The following is a 23,581-nucleotide window of genomic DNA, read 5'->3' as shown; positions in this document are numbered from 1 at the left end:
GGAGTCAGTAAAGATCTTCCCTCCAACTTACGCACTGCAAACCATGCTTTAACAGTATTAACAACTATAGGGTTGTTATTGCACAAAGTCCTTACAGACTTTATATTCTTACAGGATAAAAAACCGAGAAATGAGCAGTGAGTTTGAAACTTTTCTAGACATAACCAAACAGAGGTGGGATCCTCCTTTACCCATTCGGCTACAAACCTCAAATGTGATGCCAGTTGATACAATCTGAAGTTAGGCACATCTTTTTCACCTGGGTAGCTTACATTTATTTAGTATAGGCCTATTTTCTTGATTAATTTAAACCTTAAACAACAACACTAAATAATAATAATATTAATAAAAAATGCATTAATTATTATTGAATAAATAATAGTAATAAAATAATATTTTTTACTTCTTCATAAATTATTATTTGAAGAAGAAGAACCAGGAGGATAAAGGTTTTATTCAGTCACGAAACTGCTGCTATTCCTCTGCTGTCGTCGCTTCAGTGATGCTCGCGCTGCTCACGCGCAACAAAGCTCAGCTGATCGACGTCATCGAGTTTGAAAGTAACGGCTCTCCTCATCAAAGCCTGCCGCATCTTCCGCCGTTTGTTCGGCTCTCCGTTACAAGGTTTGTAAACTCGCCAAAGAAATATAAATACTCACTATATATTCAAACACACATATATATAAATTAAATTTATTATACAGTACTACGTTTTTACAGTGTTTACCACTCGTTTATTGTGCAGTATCTGGTATGAAGGTTTTAGCCGCGATGCTAACTAACTATACGTTGATCTAATGAACAAATGGAAATTATTGACTTATTGTCTTAGATTGATTTAAAGTTAGTCATTCAATTCAACATACTCTGTACAACTGTGTCTTCAAATTGTCACGATACGGTCAAGAAACATAAACGAGGACTCAAATGCAGCAAAACAAGATAAGACTTTAATTAACAAAACAAGCAAAAAGGTACAAACAAAACTCCCACGTGGGGGAAAACACTAGAACAAAACTTAAACAGATCAAAACACTGGGAACAAAACACAAGAACATTAGACAACGTAACAGCACAGTACAACAGACACAAGGAGACTAAATAGGGAGGCAAACAAAAGAAGGTAACGATGACAACAGGTGGAATTAATTAAACCAATAACAAGATAAGAAGGGCGGGGCTAACAATGAACACGAGCACATGGCCCAACACAACAAACACCCAAGTGCAAAACAAGACAGGACAAACTTGTGACATAACCCCCTCCTTAAGGAGCGGCTACCAGACGCTCCACTAGGACAGGAGGGACAGACCAGGGCGGGACAGGAGGAACAGACCAGGGCGGGACGGGAGGAACAGACCAGGGCGGGACAGGAGGAACAGACCAGTGCGGGACGGGAGGGACAAACCAGGGCGGGACGGGAGGGACGGACCAGGGCGGGGCGGGACGGGAGGGACGGACCAGGGCGGGACGAGAGGGACGGACCAGGGCGGGACGGACCAGGGCGGGACGGGAGGGAGAGACCAGGGCGGGACGGGAGGAACAGACCGTCCATCGGGCGGCCAGGGAGGAACAGACCGTCCCTCGGGCGGCCAGGGCGGAGACTTTCCCTCGGGCGGCCAGGGCGGAGACTTTCCCTCGGGCGGCCAGGGCGGAGACTTTCCCTCGGGCGGCCAGGGCGGAGACTTTCCCTCGGGCGGCCAGGGCGGAGACTTTCCCTCGGGCGGCCAGGGCGGAGACTTTCCCTCGGGCGGCCAGGGTTCAGGAACTGGAACCACCGGCTTGGGCACTGGAACAGACACCACCGGCTCAGGCACTGGAACTGGCACTAGAACTGGCACCACCGGCTCGGGCACTGGAACGGGCACTGGAACTGGCACCACCGGCTCGGGCACTGGAACTGGCACCACCGGCTCGGGCACTGGAACTGGCACCACCGGCTCGGGCACTGGAACTGGCACCACCGGCTCGGGCACTGGAACTGGCACCACCGGCTCGGGCACTGGAACTGGCACCAACGGCTCGGGCACTGGAACTGGCACCAACGGCTCGGGCACTGGAACTGGCCCCACCGGCTCGGGCACTGGAACTGGCCCCACCGGCTCAGGTTCAGGAACAGACACAGACACTGGCTCCGGCTCAGGAACTGGAACAGACACAGACACAGGCTCAGGAACAGACACTGGCTCCGGCTCAGGAACAGACACTGGCTCCGGCTCAGGAACAGACACTGGCTCCGGCTCAGGAACAGACACTGGCTCCGGCTCAGGAACAGACACTGGCTCCGGCTCAGGAACAGACACTGGCTCCGGCTCAGGAACAGACACTGGCTCCGGCTCAGGAACAGACACTGGCTCCGGCTCAGGAACAGACACTGGCTCCGGCTCAGGAACAGACACTGGCTCCGGCTCAGGAACAGACACTGGCTCCGGCTCAGGAACAGACACTGGCTCCGGCTCAGGAACAGACACTGGCTCCGGCTCAGGAACAGACACTGGCTCCGGCTCAGGAACAGACACTGGCTCCGGCTCAGGAACAGACACTGGCTCCGGCTCAGGAACAGACACTGGCTCCGGCTCAGGAACAGACACTGGCTCCGGCTCAGGAACAGACACTGGCTCCGGCTCAGGAACAGACACTGGCTCCGGCTCAGGAACAGACACTGGCTCCGGCTCAGGAACAGACACTGGCTCCGGCTCAGGAACAGACACTGGCTCCGGCTCAGGAACAGACACTGGCTCCGGCTCAGGAACAGACACTGGCCCCGGCTCAGGAACAGACACTGGCCCCGGCTCAGGAACAGACACTGGCCCCGGCTCAGGAACAGACACTGGCCCCGGCTCAGGAACAGACACTGGCCCCGGCTCAGGAACAGACACTGGCCCCGGCTCAGGAACAGACACTGGCCCCGGCTCAGGAACAGACACTGGCCCCGGCTCAGGAACAGACACTGGCCCCGGCTCAGGAACAGACACTGGCCCCGGCTCAGGAACAGACACTGGCCCCGGCTCAGGAACAGACACTGGCCCCGGCTCAGGAACAGACACTGGCCCCGGCTCAGGAACAGACACTGGCCCCGGCTCAGGAACAGACACTGGCCCCGGCTCAGGAACAGACACTGGCCCCGGCTCAGGAACAGACACTGGCCCCGGCTCAGGAACAGACACTGGCCCCGGCTCAGGAACAGACACTGGCCCCGGCTCAGGAACAGACACTGGCCCCGGCTCAGGAACAGACACTGGCCCCGGCTCAGGAACAGACACTGGCCCCGGCTCAGGAACAGACACTGGCCCCGGCTCAGGAACAGACACTGGCCCCGGCTCAGGAACAGACACTGGCCCCGGCTCAGGAACAGACACTGGCCCCGGCTCAGGAACAGACACTGGCCCCGGCTCAGGAACAGACACTGGCCCCGGCTCAGGAACAGACACTGGCCCCGGCTCAGGAACAGACACTGGCCCCGGCTCAGGAACAGACACTGGCCCCGGCTCAGGAACAGACACTGGCCCCGGCTCAGGAACAGACACTGGCCCCGGCTCAGGAACAGACACCACCGGCTCAGGAACAGACACCACCGGCTCAGGAACAGACACCACCGGCTCAGGAACAGACACCACCGGCTCAGGAACAGACACCACCGGCTCAGGAACAGACACCACCGGCTCAGGAACAGACACCACCGGCTCAAGTGTGTGCGTAGCCCACACACACCACATGGCTGTGGCCATAATGGCCAGTGTCGCGGTCACTGAGGGCTCAGGCTCAGGAACAGACACCACCGGCTCAGACACAGGCTCGACGGTGGCCATCTTGTCCGAAGACACAGGCTCGGCAGGCGTGACGTGAACAGGCTCGGCGGCGGCCATCTTGTCCGAAGACACAGGCTCGGCAGGCGTGACGTGAACAGGCTCGGCGGCGGCCATCTTGTCCGAAGACACAGGCTCGGCAGGCGTGACGTGAACAGGCTCGGCGGCGGCCATCTTGTCCGAAGACACAGGCTCGGCGGCAGTGACGACCATCTTGTCCGAAGACATAGGCTCAGGAACAGTCTCTGGCTGGGCAGACGTGACGTGAACAGTCTCTGGCTGGGCAGACGTGACGTGAACAGTCTCTGGCTGGGCAGACGTGACGTGAACAGTCTCTGGCTGGGCAGACGTGACGTGAACAGTCTCTGGCTGGGCAGACGTGACGTGAACAGTCTCTGGCTGGGCAGACGTGACGTGAACAGTCTCTGGCTGGGCAGACGTGACGTGAACAGTCTCTGGCTGGGCAGACGTGACGTGAACAGTCTCTGGCTGGCCGTGAACAGTTGCAGAGGAAGTCCTTCCTCTCCTCCTGCGTCTTGAAGCCCCCGAACTCTGGACCACCGGCACTGAGATCACTGGAACCATCGGCGTTGGAACCACGGGAACAGGCGATGAAGGACGCTCGGGGCTGAACCTCGCCGGTCCGTGGTCAAAGAATGACCAAACTGGAGAATACTGTCGGTGCTCACCTCTCGTATCTCCTCCCCTACGTCCTCCACGAGTTCCCCTGAATTTAGCCAGCCTGGTTCCTCTAAACTCCTCTCTGTCCCATGTGGTAGAAGAAAGCCCACGAGAATCCATGCTGCTGAGTCCTCAAATGGCTGTTACGTTCTGTCACGATACGGTCAAGAAACATAAACGAGGACTCAAATGCAGCAAAACAAGATAAGACTTTAATTAACAAAACAAGCAAAAAGGTACAAACAAAACTCCCACGTGGGGGAAAACACTAGAACAAAACTTAAACAGATCAAAACACTGGGAACAAAACACAAGAACATTAGACAACGTAACAGCACAGTACAACAGACACAAGGAGACTAAATAGGGAGGCAAACAAAAGAAGGTAACGATGACAACAGGTGGAATTAATTAAACCAATAACAAGATAAGAAGGGCGGGGCTAACAATGAACACGAGCACATGGCCCAACACAACAAACACCCAAGTGCAAAACAAGACAGGACAAACTTGTGACACAAATTGCTGATATAACTTACAGCCTAACTAATTTAGCTGATTCCTACTGTCATCATTGGCGTTTGTTATGAATAACAAAAGCAGGTTAATATAGTTTGGTCTGTTTTTGTTTAGCCTAACTTTACTTACTACAGGTGCCCTCATTCTCTCAAATACCATTTTGAATCCATTTAGTGGTCAATAAATATTATGTTGTGAATAATCAGCTTTGTTATTTTGTTTCCCCAGAACAACCAGTACAATGTTTCAGTGGCAACATTGAATTACAGTAAGTTACCTGCACCACATACAAGTACTTTATTACTATGAACTTTCTCTGTGTGCAATTGTATTGTTTGACTGTGTACTTGTGTTTTATAATCATTTATTCTCTGAAAATCTTCTTCCCTCATGCTCTCAAATCTCATTCATGTTACATTCATGTAATATCACAGGTTTGGAGCCAATAATGCTATGCATTTTTTTATAGGCTATACCTTAATCATATGCATTTGAATATAAGACATTTGAACCCTGAATTATAACTTGAAGTTTGGTCTTTTTCGACAAAAAAAGGAAAAAGCTCTTAAATGGCTTCATAAGACTTACAACACAAACCATAACACATGAGTTGTGAATTCATTGATTATTTTTAGGATCTTTTCTGGGACATTTTTGGAGCTTAACCATTTTTACATAAATTGTTGCATTGACTTGAACTAGACAAGTGTGCATAAGAATGGTTTCATGAATGATTTACACAATTTTTTTCTGCTTGTATTTCATGCAGTGAAATTGAATGGTGACAGGGGTTGCATTATGCCTGAGATCTGCTTTTGGGGTCCACAGACAGAAAGTCAAACAGGTTTGGAACGTCACAAGGCTGAGGAAATTATTTAAATTTCACAACTATCACTTTAATAACCTTACTAACAGTAAATTTTGTACTTTGCAGGGATCTCGGTAAGCTGAAATACAAGTTTGAACAAGAATAAAAATCCTCCTGTAGACCTGAAAATCATTGAAGTGCCTGGTCCATCCACCAGAAAAGAGGAAAAACAAACAGAAAATGAAGCTGATGCACCTTTTCACTTTTCTAACTCGTTAAGTACCTCACATGTCCCTTGTGAAGATTTTATAACTGATTGCATTTTATGTTGCAGTGAGTAAAGGTGCGTCACATTTGTGAATTTTGTGAAATTACACAGGCAAAAAGGTCCAGAGGTGGGTAGAGTACCCAAAAACTGTACTCAAGTAAAAGTACAAGTACTTATAGAAATATTTACTCAAAGTAAAAGTAAAAGTAATAATCTTAATAGTTACTTGAGTAAGAGTAAAAAAGTATCCAATGAAAAAACTACTCAAGTAGCGAGTAACTAGTTACTTCGGATCATATAGGCCTCATATATATATATATATATATATATATATATATATATATTTATTTATATTTCATTTATATATATATATATATATATATATATATATATATATATATGAAGACTTCAGATGCAAAAGCCTCTGAGTGCCATCTGAAACTTTCTTCTAAAACAAGCATTTTTATCAAGCTTGTATATTTAAGTTCAGTAATTTCACTTTAATGACAATTAATAGGTACTTTTCATTGCCATTTAAGTGAAATAACTGCACATTAACATACAAACTTGATAAAAAATGCTCTTTTAGAAGAACATTTCAGATGGTACTTAGAGGCTTTTGCATCTGAAGTCGTCATATATATATCAAATAATATTATTTAGATTTTTTTTATTTAAATGACTATTATTTTCATAAGTAGATTGGCTCTCTTTGCAACAAAAAACATTATTTCTGCCATCTGTAGCCCGAAAATAATTGCCTGTCCTTTGGTTTGTATAATAGTAACTTATACAACTACATTTGGATTATTAGACAATGTCGAAATAAAGTGAATCTGCAGAGTGTTGCATTCAAAGGCATGTAATTGACACAGAGAAGAAAGAGTTAAAACTCTTCACATGTGCTCGCGCTCATGACTGAACATCTGAACACAAAAAAACAAACACAAGTACATCGACGGATCTTTTTCTGTCTGTTCTCCAAAATATAATCAAATGTATATTTCTGCAAGCATGTTTAAACTGGTTAACTGTGTGTACGGCAGGCAAAGGCATTCGTTTTCAAGTCGAGTTCGTACGCCACTGCGCAACAATACACACAAACTACCGCAGGATGGCGGGTGTTCATAAACTGTGAACAATGGTAGCTTATTTAATGTAGAAATGAATGTATTATGTCCAAAAAACAGGTAATGTCATCCTTTCTAGTAGTGCTATCATGGCATAATAATCTGTTTGGTTGTAAAATGTATTACCTGAGTTAAATGAAATCGAATGTATCGTCCTGTGGAATCATTCATTCACAGACAGCTTACGAAGATGTTCAACTAATAAAGATCTTCATCGCTGGCAAATATATGATGCATTTGAAGATTTGCTCTCACTTGACTGTACTGTAGGTCCACGGCCACTTCATCCAACGCTCTTGATGTCCTTAAATCTTCCTGTTACGACTCCGAGTCGAGTGTGAATTGAAATCGCTTCAGACGATTCAGTGCGTGCAGAGACTGAACAGATCATTCAAACTGATTCGCGAACCGATTTAGACAGATCTGCCAACTTGTTTGATGAAGTCTTTGAACAGAATCGACTCAAAAGAGTGATTCATTTGTGAATTGAGCATCGCTCAAGCCCAGAAAAAAGATACATCACGCTTGGAATAAACTACGCATTTAACAACACATTGCATTAAAATAAAGTAACGAGAAGGACGTCGCCCAACGTAACGAAGTAAAAGTACATTTTTTTCATTAGAAATGTACTCGAGTAAAAGTAATAAGTACCCACATTCAAATCTACTCTTAAAAGTACAATTTTTCCCCCCAAAAAAATACTCAAGTAAATGTAACGAAGTAAATGTACTTCGTTACTACCCACCTCTGAAAAGGTCCATTGACCATTGGCAGCAGTGTAGCAATGTAATGTATGAAGCACCACACAAAATTGCTGATCGTGTGGATTCTTATTGAAATGACTGAATTCACCAGTGAACATTCACAGAACAACAGATAATTTTACTGCACCTTAACTCTGTTCAAATGGAAAATGTTTTCTGCTTGTTGTGACATAAGGAATACTGTTTCCGGGTCGAAGCCTCTACTTCTACTTCCTTTATCTTGTTTCTAGATATTGAGAATACTCAACAACCATTTATGGGAACTGTTGATTCAAGTCACATTTAAGCTTTTCAAAAGCCATAGTGTACATTACAGTCTCCAGTCTCACAGCATCCCAGACTTCAACATTTTATGATTCAAAATAGCTGAATAACTAAACCATCTGAGATTTCGGAATAGAGATAAAGGTTAGGATCATAATTTTCAGGAATATTACAGAACAATGAGTGCATATTAGCACTGTTTGTTGTTTGTTTTTGGCATCTGAGAGAGATTTTGGACTTGGAAACAGTTGCGTCAGACTTAAGCGAACTGAAACACGTTTTAAAATTAAGTGAAGATGGACATTTTTAATTAGTCAATTTTAATTTTTTACATTGATTTATTACATGGAACATGTGTTTCCTATGCATTTTGTTGAGATGTGTTTTCTTGTGTAGCCTATTGTATACACATGGTTGATTATTCATGTTACTTATGTATTATACAATTTTTTTGTGTATTCATTGATATTAATCTATTACTAGCTTTTTTCCCCAAGTGCATTGAAGTGTATGTATTAAAATTGATCTAAAATATGTAATAAACAATTCTTATTTTGTATTTGGTTCAGTTTGTTTATTATAATAGAAGTTTATGGTAACCGTAGTAACAACATGAAATTAATTTAATACAAATAATTTTAAAAAAAGAAAAAAAAGAAATTTGGTTCCTGGAGGCACCCACAGTGGTTCCACACAGTGCTTCATATAAGAGTTCCTCAGGAAACTTGTGTGGTTCCTCAGAGAACCACCCCTTTTTAAAGGGTGCCTAGAGGATCTACAGACGGTTCCACCGGTGTGGCAAAGTGAAGAACCCCAAAAGGTTCCTCCAGGCACCTTTTATTTTTACAGTGTACAGCCATTAGTGATAACTGAAGCTAAAGGGTTATTATAGAGCAAACCAATCCACCTTATAAATGTCTCTCCTAAATTAAACTTATGTAAAATATGATGCAAATAAGGCCACTCAACACGGTCGAAGGCCTTTTCCGCATCAAGTGAGATGATTAGACTTTCGATATTCAGAGTTTGACATATATTAATAATATTTAAGAGTCTTCTTACATTGTGGCTAGAACTTCTTCCCTTGATAAACCCCGTCTGGTCTTCCGTGATTATGACAGGCAAAACTTCTTCGAGTCGGAGCGCTAGTATCTTAGAAAGTAACTTAAGATCCTGGTTTAACAAAGCGATAGGCCTGTAATTAGAACAGTGATCTGCGTTCTTGCCCTTTTTAAGGATAACTGTGATGTCTGCCTCTCTCAAAGATTGAGGTAGAAGGCCGGATGTAAAAGAATGCTCTAGCATAGTCAAAAAAGGGTCCAATAGCACGTGGTGGAACTCTTTATAAAAATCGCCAGTCAAGCCATCTGGCCCGGGCGCCTTCCCTGATTATAATGTTTTAAGTGCAAAGAGGGCTTCATCTTTAGTAATAGGTGCATATAATTCAACCTTCTGAGTTTCAGAAATAGTAGGAAGAATTATTTGAGACAGAAAATCTGATTTATAAAGTTGTGAGTAGAATTCTCTGAAAATATTATTTATGTTTTTATTATCAAAATAACGAATACTGGCAGTATCAACTATTGAAGTGATTATTTGAGGATCTGATTCGACTTTAGTCAAGTAAGATAGATACTTGCTGGGTTTATCACCAAATTCATATTGTCGCTGTCTAGAAAAGAGAATAGAACTCTTAGCCCGTCGAGTTAACAAAGCGTCTAATGCGGCTTGCAAAGCGCATTTATTTTGTATCGGATGATGAAGTTAACGTTTTCTCAATATCCTTTAAATCTTTCTCGAGCTTTGACTGGAGCTCTGATTGCCTTCGTTTCTTAGAGGCAGAGTAGCCAATTACTAAACCTCTGATATGTTTTTGAAGTCTCCCAAAGTAGAGAGGGGTCTTCAGTAGACTGTGAATTTATACCCATAAAGATTTTAAATTCACTGGTCATATAAGATACAAATTTCTCATCTCTTAGAAGGCGTGAATCAAATCTCCATCTCCTGCTTCCTGCAAAATGTCCAACAGTAGTCAATTTCAGACAAACCATAGCATGATCACTAACAACAATGTTCCCGATTTCGCAAGATGAGACATATTGTATGAGGGACTTCGGGACAAATAAATAATCTATACGAGTGTGGCATTTATGAGGAGGGGAGTAAAATGTAAATTGTTTGTCGGATGGGTGTAAAGTTCGCCACACATCGAGAAAGCTCATCTCATCACATATCGCAGATAGGGCACTGGCCTGGTTTGTTAACCCCCTGAGGTCGGCTATCGCGAGGGGGAACGCCCCCATATCAGCTCGAGAAAACACATCAAGCTTATTCAGATCATTGTGTCTCGCAGCACTGTGAGGAATAATAATAATAATGGAAAATGTTAACTCAGAAGTGCTGGTATTTCGAGGAGCAACGGATGGAATACTGTAGTAAGTTTTTTTCATTCTCAAGTAAATCGCGTTTCTGTGTGAATGAATGAACGGCAGAGATGCGCTGTTTACCACAACTCGCAAAAAGACGGTTTAAATTTGAATTGCGTTTCTGTGTGTGAATGAATGATCTGCTTTTAGCAAACTATTTTGCTATACTGAGTAAAAATCGACTGAAATATGCTGAAATAAAATGTATTTGTATAAGCAACGTATTAAACTGCAAATTAACATTTATATTCCTTATAATAAAAACTAAAGACCTATGTTACAGACATATGAAAGACAACATTTCTTTGACTAGTTTTGGATAGATTACACATTTTTACTGTAAAATATCTGCCACCTCAAATAAGCTTTTGTTTGCCAATTTTTGCTAATATGTTAAATATAGTATGTTTTGTCAATGTAGGCTATATTCAAAGTAATGAATCCTTAACTTTGAAATATGTATGATAAAATGTATACTTTAGTTTTTGCAAAGAAAGATTGTAATCAGCGCCACATCAATTTTCTCCTTTTTTAGTAAAGCAAATACTTTTCTCTGTTTAACCTTGCCTCGCAAACCCCTCACATTCCATGAACAAAGTTTGACGTTATTATTTGACATTATCAAGATTATTAATATAAAATATAATTAAACCTTGCACAATAAAGCAATTTCGACAACCTAATGATGCATCGTAAAATACAAAAAATAACCAGATCAGAGCTGAGCATAACGACCAACCAAACCTCACTAAACAAGAGGGAAAAAAAGAACAGCAAAGGACAATAGTAGAAGAAAAGGAAAAATGTAAAATTGTAAAGTACAGTAGAAAACTATAACATAAAAGTTCTTTTGAGGGGAGACTTCCCCCAGATTTTATGGGGGCCACCTTTTTAGAATGCACCCTAAAGAGGTGCATAAACACTTGCCAGAACTGACACAAAACGTGGTAGGGACAAAAGCAAGCGCCCACGAGTAAATATGTGATCAAATCTTAATGCAGATCGCTTTCTCAACCAATATTAGTAGTATAAAACACATGCAAGCTGGTAATATAAATGAAATCTTAAACACAACAGGGACTGACTTACAGTCTTCATAAGATGGATGTGTGAACACACACATGATATAACCCACCGCGTCATAGTAAATAAACGTTCCTCAACCTTGGTTTGCAAGACTGGACACAAAAGAAAAAACATCGGCCGGCGAAAGGAAGGTTTTCTTTATCCCGTTGAACGACACCTGTAGCTTCGCTGGGTAGAGCATGGAATATTGTGCGCCAATATCTCTGAGACGCTTTTTAGCCTCCGCAAACTCTTTTCGTTTCCGCAGCACTGCAGCAGAGAGGTCATTGTAGAAATAAATCCGCTTGCCGCCCATAGTAATGTCGCCTTCCGCCGCTTTCCGTCGCGCTGCCGCCATCACTCTCTGCTTATCTGGAAACGAGTGGAATCTGACAATGACCGGGCGCGGCCGCTGGCCATCCCCGGGTTTGGGTGCGAGAGAGCGGTGTGCACGCTCAAGCTTGACACGGCCACCCTTCATATCCATGCCGAGGAAAGTTGGCAGCCAGTGTTCAAAAAAACCTGGAGCATTTTCATCTTCTGTGTCTTCTGGGATATTAAAGATACATATATTCTTTCACCGTCCCCTGTTTTCCAAATCGTCAATATGGTCAGCGAAGGCCTTGACTTTCTCCTCTAGGGCCTGTGTTTTAGCAGCGAGAGGCTCGGTAGCTGTTTCTAGCTGTAGTATTCTGGCTTCCGCTTCGTCCAGGCGCTCATTAGCTCGTGTCAGCTCGGTTGTATGCGACGCCAAAGGATCCAGCTTTTCGCTGATTGCATGATCTTTTTTGTCATCTCCTCAAAAGCTTTAGCAAGCCCGGGCTCCAGTTCAGGTTCAGACGGGTTGCTGCTGTTTTCGACGTCTTGTTCGCCATGTTGAGCTAAAACTGTGGCCGAGGTGTCCATAGCCTGTTGATCCAATTTGACGTTCTTTCGCTTACTGGAGGGCATCGTTTCATGTTGTTTAGTCCAAAAGTGTTCCAAAGTCATAATACAGCGTCAGCATTTGCAAAAAGAGGGCAATATCTAATGGAATATTGCAAAATGTTTGGGCGCCCGCGGAACTCCCGCAAACACGTCTGTCTCTTATGCCGCCATCACGTGTCTCCACCCACCTCTTTTTTTACCACTACACCTCTGTGTATGCTGCTTAGTAAAATGTTATTAAAAAAGTGATAAGCATAGATAATTTTCGGATAATAGTGTTTTTTTTCTTTTTCTTATTAAGTGTGGTGGAAAAGGCGGTTATTGGGTACTCCTTCCGGTTTCAACAAGTAGATTGTGATATCCCTCCCCTGTGAAAAACAGTTCTACCTTTATGGTGATAATAAATAATCTGGACTATGTCAAGTAGACATTGTTTTGAACAAATTGTAAAACTTTTATAACATGATACTGAGATTTTTTTTTTATTGATCAAACATGCTCGGAATACAAGTTTCTCCAGTTCTGTGGCGTACGGATATGTGACTGCAGTCCGCCGCATGCTCCGTAGTCCGCACCAAGGAAGGCTGTTTCGCACTTTCCCTCGTGATGCACTTGACGTCCCCATCAAGGACTTTGTAAGTATGTTGTAATATTGGTAATACTAATAGTGAGTGATTCCCGAAATGTTATCATAAAGTCTTTTTCATTAGTCCCAGTTGGTCCAGCTAAGTCATCATTCAAATGTTTTTTCCTCCAAATGGACGTGCTAGCTACAGGGTTTCTGCAGGGTTTGGTCAGTCAAATTTAAGACTTTTTAAGACCTTTTTATGACCATTATTTATGATTGAAATTTATGACCTACACGAATTACGAAAAATTCATTCAAATTCCTCTCAAAAGTTTTTTTTTTAATTGACTTTCACTGAAAGTAACAAGATGTATTATTTAAATGCCTAAAGACAGCTTTGAATATATTAATAGACAGCAATATTCTTGATACTGATTATTTGCAACGGGCTTGAGCCAACTACTAAACACACCAGACTTTAAAGGCAGACTGTTGCTTCTAAGTGAAAGTTGTAGAAACCAGGGGCCGTATTCACAAAGCATTTTATCTTACCACTAGGAGTACTCCTAAATCGCACTAAAAGATTTTAGCTAGGAGTTTTCTCTTAGAAGTTATTCACAACGCCTTTCAGACCTACTCTTAGTAAAGAAAAATGACAACTCCTAAACTAAGAGTGAGTCTTCGTTGCTATGGATGACGTCATTACTCATGCACGAGCTTGACTGAAGTGACCACCTTGATTGGCTGATGATTGTAACGCGGGAATGATTCCAAACACCTCCCCTACGATGATGAGTGACAGGTCTGAGAATGCGTGCGCTACACAAGCAGTGCGAAGGACGGAAGATGATGAATAACTGAATAAATAGCCTAAATGAATAAAGAGTAAGGCAAAACAAATAGCCTAGTAGCCTAATGAAACATATGGATTGATGCAATTGTCACAGGTCGGGATGGGCCAAGCCGGACTGCGCCCACCCCTGAACCAGGACCACCCTGAGGAACGTGTCAGAGACGAGACGGAAACAGAATTCAAGGGAATAACAGTTCTTTTTATTAAAGTTAAAAGTAATTTGAATAACCTAAGCTAAAATCTTCCTTTCCTCTTCTTCCCCGGAATCGAGGCAATGCAGCAGTCTCCGGGGCCCACTCCCACGCCGGTACAAGGTTCGCAATGGCCTGTGATGGATCGATGGATTTCCACAGATGAGTATGCGGTCGGGGCTGTTCCTCTTCCCACACGGATGCAGGGTCCACAGGGACCTACGACGGACAGGTGAGTTTCCACAGGTGAGTAGACAGTCGGGGCTGTTCCTCTCCCCACACCCATGCAGGGTTCACAGGGACCGACGACAGACGGGTGAGTTTCCACAGGTGAGTAGACGTTCGGGGCCCTTCCTCTTCCCACGCCGCTGTAGGGTTCACAATGGAATGCAGTAGGCAGGTGAGTTTCCACAGGTGAGTAGACGGTCGGGGCCCTTCCTCTTCCCACGCCGCTGTAAGGTTCACAATGGGATGCAGTAGGCAGGTGAGTTTCCACAGGTGAGTATACAGTCAGGGCTGGTCCTCTTCTCACACCGATGCAGAGTTCACAGGGACCAACGACGGACAGGTGAGTTTCCACAGGTGAGTAGACAGTTGGGACTCTGGGGCTGCAGCAAACTCGAGTCAACAGGCTGAACGGAGCTTCTCTAGGACAGACAATTAGGACAGACAGAGTCAGCTTCAACAGCAGTATATAGGCCTCACGTGTGTTGCCGGGGACAGGTGACTTCACCCCATGCAGATGGGCCGGGGGCTATAGCAGACTCAAAGGCGCAGGCCGAGCGGAGCTTCTCCTGGACAGACAGAATCAACTTCAACAGCAGTATACAACTCTCACGTGTGTTGCAGGGGACAGCTAACTTCACACCATGCAGATGGACTTGGGGTTGTAGCAGACTCAAAGTCGCAGCTGAGCAGAGCTGCTCTAAGACAGACAAAATCAACTTCACCACAGTATGCAGTTCTTACGTGTGTTGCAGGGGACAGCTAACTTCACACCATGCAGATGGGCCTGGGGCTATAGCAGGTTCAAGTCGCAGGCCGGGCGGAGCTTCTCCTGGACAGACAGAATCAACTTCGACAGCAGTATACAGTTCTCACGTGTGTTGCGGGGGACAGATAACTTCACACCATACAGATGGACTTAGGGCCGTAGCAGACTCAAAGTCGCAGGCTGAGCGGAGCTTCTCTAGAACAGACAGAATCAACTTCGACAGCAGTATACAGTTCTCACGTGTGCTGCAGGGGACAGATAACTTCACACCATGCAGATGGACTTGGGGCCGTAGCAGACTCAAAGTCGCAGGCTGAGCGGAGCTTCTCTAGAACAGACAGAATCAACTTCAACAGCAGTATACAGTTCTCATATGTGTTGCGGGAGACAGATAACTTCACACCGTGCAGGTGGGCTTAGGGCTGCAGCAGACTCAAAATCAACAGGCTGAGTGGAGCTTCTACAAAGACAAACAGAATCAACTTCAACAGCAGCATACAATTCTCACGTGTGTTGCCGGGGGCAGATAACTTCACACCGTACAGGTGGGCTTAGGGCTGCAGCAGACTCCAAGTCAACAGGCTGAGCGGAGCTTCTTCTAAGACAGTCAAAACCACTACTTCAAAACAGAGAGGTTAGTTTGACTTACAGATGCTGTTCCTTCTAGTCCTCAACAGATGGAACCGATTGACATTATTAAGCTCCAGTTACTGACAGTAAACCAGCATGGCACGAGGGGAGTGCACGGCAAGAGAGAATAAATCTTCCACACACACACAGCAATTTCACTCCAAACATGCAACGTGAGGGGGGAAACGTCAATTTAGGCACTGCAATCCACTTCAAATAAGTGCAGATAAGGCCAGCACTCACCCAGGGGTCTCCGTGCCACAAGCAACGAGCTTCAATGTTGGGAAAAAGATGTTTCAGGGGTTTCCTCCACAGACATAGACAGGATTCACATCACCGTTCCAACACGGGGGAAGAGGGTAAGAGATCGAACATGAATCAGTATAATTCACTCAGTGACGTTTAGATAGCACAATCAAAGCACTCCAATCCACCTCAAATTCAGTGTTGAAACATGCAGGTACGAGATATGATGGTCGATTACTTATCTCTCTCCCTTCCAGGCAAACGGTGTGTTTTCACAACTCTTCCACACTCCTCGAGTCCCCTCCAGCAGCACTTCCCTTTGCACACCACAATTCTTCTCTGCAACACTCAAATAGAACGACTTCTCACGGGAGAGAACCACACAACAGTCTCTCTTCACTGGCTTTTTATATCCTTCTCAATGCCCACATGACTTCGTCATGGCTTTAGATTAATTTCCCACACCTAGTGTCAATTTCCTCATCCCGGTTGGCAGGGCAACAGATATACACTTACACGGGGGGTAGTGTTTCCTTGTTATTATACCGGAGGGGACACAATTGCGGCGAACTTTAGTTCCGCCCTCATTTGTCACACCGTGACACAATATCTTTGCAACATTATTGAATTAATCTGTCACTATATGCCTCTGCCTACGTTTGCAAAGAGAAGAACATTTTAATTTGATTCACAATGAAACGTTACAATTAGTTTACATGCAATGAGTGGCGTAGTTTTGGTTGTTGTTGGTGGCGTTATTGCATCCCTAGTTATGCCTACAATGCAAAATTGTTCCCTCGCGATTGGAAGCTCCTGTAGCCGCCGCATACGCATTTCAAAACATCGCAACGTGAAATGCCACAAAAAGCGGTTTGTGAATAGGTCTTAGTGAGTTAGGAGTCCTCTCGACTTCTTTTAAGCTGTCCCAGGCTTAGGTGCTACTTTTAGGGCTAAAATGCTTCGTGAATTACTCTTAGTCAAAAAAATTAGGAGTCCTAAAGTTAGGAGTGACACGCCCATTATTTTTAGGAGTTGCTCCTAAATTCGCCAGTTAGGAGCTACTTTTAGCCTTAAAATTCTTTGTGAATACGGCCCCAGAGCGTTAACTTTACTCTTTATTGTCAGAAAATATAATGACAAACACTTGCTAAAACAGGTGAACATTTCACAAATCTGAGGTAGAACATTCAAATATTTGTCATTTGTCCTTAACAAAATAAATATCTTTATTGGGAAAATAATTACTTAGTTGTATTGAGCTCGCGCTGCGCTGCCGTTTGGACTTGGAGCCGAGCGGGTAAATGGTCCATGTGGCGCACGGTTCAAATGAGCGTTCCGCTTTTGGCGCATTTAACCTGTTAAGCTGCAACGCCACTTTTGAAAAATCCCCAGAAATGACATACCCAAACTTAAACAGATACAGTTCATGAACCCTTTGTACTAAAAGCACAAGTATGATCTCATTTGAAAGCTGACACCTGGCAGTTTATTGTAAATGTAGAATTAATTATTGTCATAATGAAAAAAATTGTTATAAATAGCTTCAAAGTTTTGTAAAGTTATTAGAAATTAATTTTTATGAAACATCCTCATGAAAATAAAATTGAAGTTGGCACTGGAGCAATCTAGAAATGCACTACAGCTAAAGCCACATGTCTAAACATTTTATATTTAAAATCTGAAGATAATAAGTCCAAAACTCTGTATTTAGTTAAATGTTTTTCAAGACCATGTCAATGACTTTATTTTGATTTGCTACTTTAAAATGCTACTGATGTTTATTGCCATCTTCTAAACATCAATTCAGTATATTGTCTCTATTGTTTTGTGGTGCAAACGAGCCCCATTCAGTCTCAGTCTCCCCCTGCACACATTCACACCTCTCCAGCCTGGTTATGGCTCGAAATATGCATTTCTTTTGTCTGCATTATAGTTACTAATGACTGGCTATTCACAAGCTATTCATAGGGTTTCAATCCCTAATTTCTTTTATCAAAGTTCTCACTTAACATTTAAAAACTGGATCAAATGCCCTGCTTGAATTTCAGTAAGCATATTTAGAAAAAAAACATAAAAGGATAACTGCTATATGTGGCAGGTGCACCTGGGCTAGCTAGCATGTTAGCTTAGCACACCATCAATACACGACAATTTATGAGATTAAAACCATGTTTGTGCTCCAAACTTAATTTATAACGCAAGTCGAGTGTTTTAAATAATCTTCTGTGATATAATTTCGCTTCAGATAAAAAAATCAGACAGAAAATATATATATATATTTTATTCTGCACAATGATAAAGTCTATATCGATTAGCATTACATTATAAATATAATCTATTATTATGGAAATACCTGACATTACTCGAAGAACACAGGTAAACCAAATATCATTTCAATCATGTTTATTGTCTTCAAAACATGTTACAGCGATCTCTGATAGCTTTGAATGTGTTCGAGACTTCCTGGAATGTCACATGATCATGCCTCTTCTTCATGTTCTATATATGGACTATTATTGTGCATGTAGCGCCCTCAGGCTGTTGGTATGGATTGAAAACACAATATATCACAGTATCCAGCACTCATAATGATTACATCGGCGCATTTGGGCATAAATTCAATAAATATTATTCCTGTCTATAGAAATCTGATGAAAACCTATGAAAATATATCAATATTTCTCCAAATCTGCACATTTTTGAGCTAAAGCCCTGAGGGACGTTGTTTTGTGTATCGCTGTCATGACGACAGCACGGGAGTTTTTTATGAATGAAAGCGGTTGACGTGCATAATTCATATTAAAGGTATCGACTCATTTTTTCATTTCATAACTCCTGACACAAATTAAGACATAACTGTCACTATAAGTTTTTCAGAATACAATAGTGGTCAAATACTGAAACTTGAGTCTTATATCTTTTTAATGATGTATAGTTTGTCAATGTATAACATTAAATCTGATAGTAATTTTTAACTAAATTAAAAAAAAAAAACGCTTCAGTGCGCCGACGCACTGGTGAAGCTTAACAGGTTAACCTGTGCATTTAACATAATGCCGCCAGCGCATTTTCAGGGGGAAAAGGCAATGGTAGAACCAACGAATGAACGAGCATATCAATTTAAGACGTGGCTAAATGAAATTTATGACCTTGTATGGAAAATCCGGACATTTTTATGACTTTTTATGGCCTAAAATTCTAATTATTAAATTTAAGACGTTTTATGACTTTTTATGACTCCGCGGAAACCCTGTAGCTAGCAAGGTAAAATGTTAACGTTAGATAGTTAGTTAGCTGCTTGTATAGCGTCCACGCTAACATTACTTAACCCCCTGGGGTCGGCAAACGCGCCGGTGCGTTTTGCTCGATTTTTTTCACATAGCAGCAAAATAGACTTAAAATACTCCATCATTTATGGTCATACAGACAAAGAAATATGAAAAAATAAACTGTTAAAATAATGTCTACTTTTTTATGTGTCCACTTACAAGCAAAAACAAAACATTGTGCTTTTGTAAAATAAAGAAAATAAACAGGGTGTGCTTTCTGGCTCTCTGTCACCGTGAACTTTTTTTTTGGAGCACGTCTCTAAACTTAAACAAAACTCAGAGAATACTAGTCATCCAGGCATGAGCTATATATCTTTATAATCATTTAATTGTCTACTTTTAAATGATCTAATTCAAAACTAAAACGAATATTCTCTGTTTATGTAATCTGTATGAAAAGAGAGAGATGTCTGTCGTTCTCATTACAGCTCATTCATGACTGACTGATGTTTGTGACTGATGTTTGTGACTGACCGCGACAGGTCAACTAGTGGTGAGTTTAACATTTAATTTTTAAAATATCAAAGTAGCATGTAGATAAGTAACACTATTTATCATGATTGACTGATGTTTCTGCTCTGCGTTGCTTAGGTACATCCAGGTCTGTGGGCCGCGACAGGTCAATTAGTGGTGAGTTTAACATTTCATTTTTAGAATATCAAATCAGCATGCAGATCAGTAGCACTATTGATCATGACAAACTGATGTTTCAGTTTTGGGTTGCACAGGTTCGTCCAGGTCCAGGTCCGTGGGCCAGGACAGTTCAAGTAGTATTAAGTATAGCCAGTCGCAGTTGGCTTGTCTTATTGAATATCAAATCAGCATAGGTCATTAGCACTATTGATAATGGCTAAATTTGGGTTGCACGGGTTCATCCAGGTCCGTGGGCTGGGACAGTTCAAGTAGTCGTGAGTATTGCCAGTTACATTTGGCTTGTCTTATTGAATATCAAATTAGCATGAATAATACTATTGCTACTGGACTGACTAATGTTGGTGGTTTGGGTTTCTCAGGTGTACCCAGGTCCCAGTCTGTGGAGAGCAGGTCCATAGATGGTGAATGTCATTGGTTGTATCACTCAATGAGGCACATTGTACATATGTTCACACACTTTTTTCTTTCCTGCTTAGGTCTTTCACATGCAAGGTCCATTTACAATAGGGCTGTGCCAACCACATTCCCCCTGTCAGAAGCGAGTAAGTACAAGAATATTTTCATGTGATACCCAGGTTAATTACTTATGCATTATAACATTGCATTCTCTTTGTAACTGTTTGGTAAATCAGACTTCAGGTTTTCATCTTGTTGCTTTGGCATTTATGACATTTAGTCTAGAACCATCTCTTAATAAAATTGTTCTTTAATGAAACTGATCTGTCAAATACAGTGTTAAGGTTTCCCTGTTGAATGAAGTGTTAAGTAACTAACTGAATTAATTTTTCTGGGATTGCTAGAGAGCACTCTTTTACTGAAAGGCTGAAATGCCTTGCTGTTGTCAGAGAACCATGATTATAGTGAGTAATTATTTTTTTTTCTTAATTTCTCATTATTGCCAGAGTTCCAGAAAATAGTACTCACAAAGTTGGTGACTCTCACTGATGAAGTCATAAAACTGCAGAGGAGCGTACCTCACTCTGGAATTGAAATAACAAAGATGGACACCTTGGAAGAGTTCCAGAGGGAGGAGGCTTCTCTTCTGGAAACACACAAATTTGAAACCTTGGTAAGAAGTTTTCAACCTCTAACGCCAATAGGGGTTATGCGGAACGCCGAGCTTTCGAACCAGAAAACAGGTCTAATCATTTCCACTTTTCACTTCATTACACATCTGCAGCGGTAGATGATCTCTTAGGTAACTGTTAAGTTTCGCTTATTTTAATAAAATTCTTATTTCTGATCAAACTTTAGTGTATTTCTTTTAATTAAAATGTTGGAATGTTAAAATATCAGAAACGGCAACATCCGAACAGCAGTTTTTGTTGTGTGCCGAGCTGCGAGTCAGTCAGGGTGATATGGGTCCGAAAGATTAGGCATGATAATTTCGTTATAAGGAGACACACCACTGTCTGCAGTCGGCATTTTATGCCAGAAGATATATGCAACACAGTAATACAGCAGAGAGGGCTTGGCGATATGGATAAAAAATCATATCTTGGTGTTTTTGGGCTAAATGATGATAAAAGATATACTGTATATCGTATTTTTTATGAAAATGGCTAAATATGTTGTTGTAAGTCAAAGCCACATGTGAGATGTCGTACGCACTTTTATTTAAATGGACTGTCATTAAAATAAAATGCAGATGTTTACCTCCCTGTGTTTCATTCCCTATCTCTTGTTTCTAACAACAATAACAGAAGGATTAAGAGAGGGAGAAGGAGAGACAGGCAGGGGCTCTTGGACAAGAGATAGCATGCGATGGACTGAAGTTTATGATACAAAAACGGTCTTTCATCAGAAAGCTGATTGTTACTGTACAGTTAGTCTATATCCACAACGTTCCACTTCCGGGATTGTTCAGTTGCCGCCGTAAATGCCACCAGATTTCACTCTTTTCAGCCAGATGTCTGATACCTTTCTTTAAAATGAATTTAAGCTCCGGTCGATTTATGTTAACTGCTCCTCAGATCTCTGCAGGGTAAATCCAGACCGCTAGCTAGACTATCTGTCCAATCTGAGTTTTCTGTTGCACGACTAAAACAACTTTTGAACGTGCACGTCCCACCAAAAGAAATTCCTTCCCGAGGCTATTTTGCAGCGGCACCGTGGCTTTGCCTGGTGCTTAGCGCCGCCCAAGACGATTGTGATTAGTTTAGAGAAGTGCCAATAAACCAGTGCACGTTTTTCTCCAATCCCAGAATGCTGCGCCGAAAACACGTGCATGCTAGAAATAGAACCGACACCTATTTTTCACGCGATGACATGTTGATGTTTGAAAGTCTCTAGGTTTTGACCTAAATGCAGATATAAATGTAATAAATAAAAAAAAATGATTTTCATATATTGCACCTGTCAATACAGAACAAAATATTCTGTAGCCTATTTTGCCGTCAATACTTCCGATGTTGTTTTTGCTGTAATCAAATCAGTTTATATTTATGTTTAACATGAAGTGTACTACTGCTTGAGTACAGTAAATCAATTGGAAACAAACGTTACAGACAAGGCTAGCAGCAGCAGCGCCGTGTCAGACACGTTTCTGGTGTGCAAAGACATAGAAAACGACACGCAGCCGCCACGCAACAGAAACGCCAGGCTCATGCGACGCAGCCAGTGTGTAGCCAGCCTAAGGCTGACGCTGGCTAATTTATACAGCCCTATGTCCATCTCAGCCAAGCAAGAGGTCTGATGTATGTAGAGATCTGTATGGTTATATTGTATCAGTCTGTCGTTTTCAGGCGATTTGATGAAGGTAAAAATAGTATGGCTGTGCATAATGCCAATGCTCTATCAAAATCTTTTTTTTTTTTTTGTCATTGATTTTGAATTCCTGCAGAAAAAAGTTGAGACGATTCAACTTATTGGAGAAATGCAACCTGCGGTCACCATGCATGGACAATCATGTTACCGGCGTGCGTGCGTGCGTGTGTGTGGAATAATTGCATATTATTTTTTATCTTGGACTGGATTAGGCTCTTCACCAATCAACTGATGACCCTATTCAACATGAAGGGGAAGGGCAAAAAAGACAAAATAGGATTTGAAGACAAGAAATTGTTTTCAGAAATAAAAGGTAAGCTTCATATTATGGTCATTTAAAAAAAAAGTGTATGTATGTGTGTGTATATATGTATGTGTGTGTATATATATATATATATATATATATATATATATATATATATATATATATATATATATATATATATATATTAGGGATGGGGGAATTAACGCGTTAATCTTTGCGATTAATTTTAGATGTTTAACGCGTTAAAAAAAAATAACGCAATTGACGCAGCACTTTTTTTTTTTTGCCTCGTTTACATGACTTACTGTTGTGAGTGTGCCGAACCAAGTCACCCTGTCATGATGGAGATGGACAAGGATGGAGTTTTAGAAGGAATGTTTACATTTAAAAAGTTGCCTGATGGCCTGTTTGACAAAACAAAGA

At 42.3% G+C, this 23,581-nt stretch overlaps 1 protein-coding gene and 1 long non-coding RNA gene across 3 annotated transcripts in view; one reads left to right on the top strand and one right to left on the bottom strand.

Moving 5' to 3' along the window:
* Positions 1 to 23,581, bottom strand: part of LOC307157478 (protein NLRC3-like) — a 133,320-nt gene that overhangs the window by 61,791 nt on the left and 47,948 nt on the right. The window lies entirely within an intron of this gene.
* LOC307157482 lies at positions 418 to 6,149 on the top strand. Of its 2 annotated transcripts, XR_013821005.1 has the most exons (4): positions 418 to 624; positions 5,236 to 5,275; positions 5,777 to 5,851; positions 5,942 to 6,149. It is a non-coding gene; the product is annotated as an uncharacterized lncRNA (long non-coding RNA). The 2 variants fall into 2 exon arrangements; XR_013821006.1 differs by lacking the exon at positions 418 to 624 and having other exon boundaries at positions 5,050 to 5,275.

This window comes from Squalius cephalus (genome assembly GCF_949319135.1).
Source record: "Squalius cephalus genome assembly, chromosome: 4".
In the NCBI taxonomy this organism is placed as follows: Eukaryota; Metazoa; Chordata; class Actinopteri; order Cypriniformes; family Leuciscidae; genus Squalius; species Squalius cephalus.
This window is presented reverse-complemented; position numbering and strand designations above follow the sequence as displayed.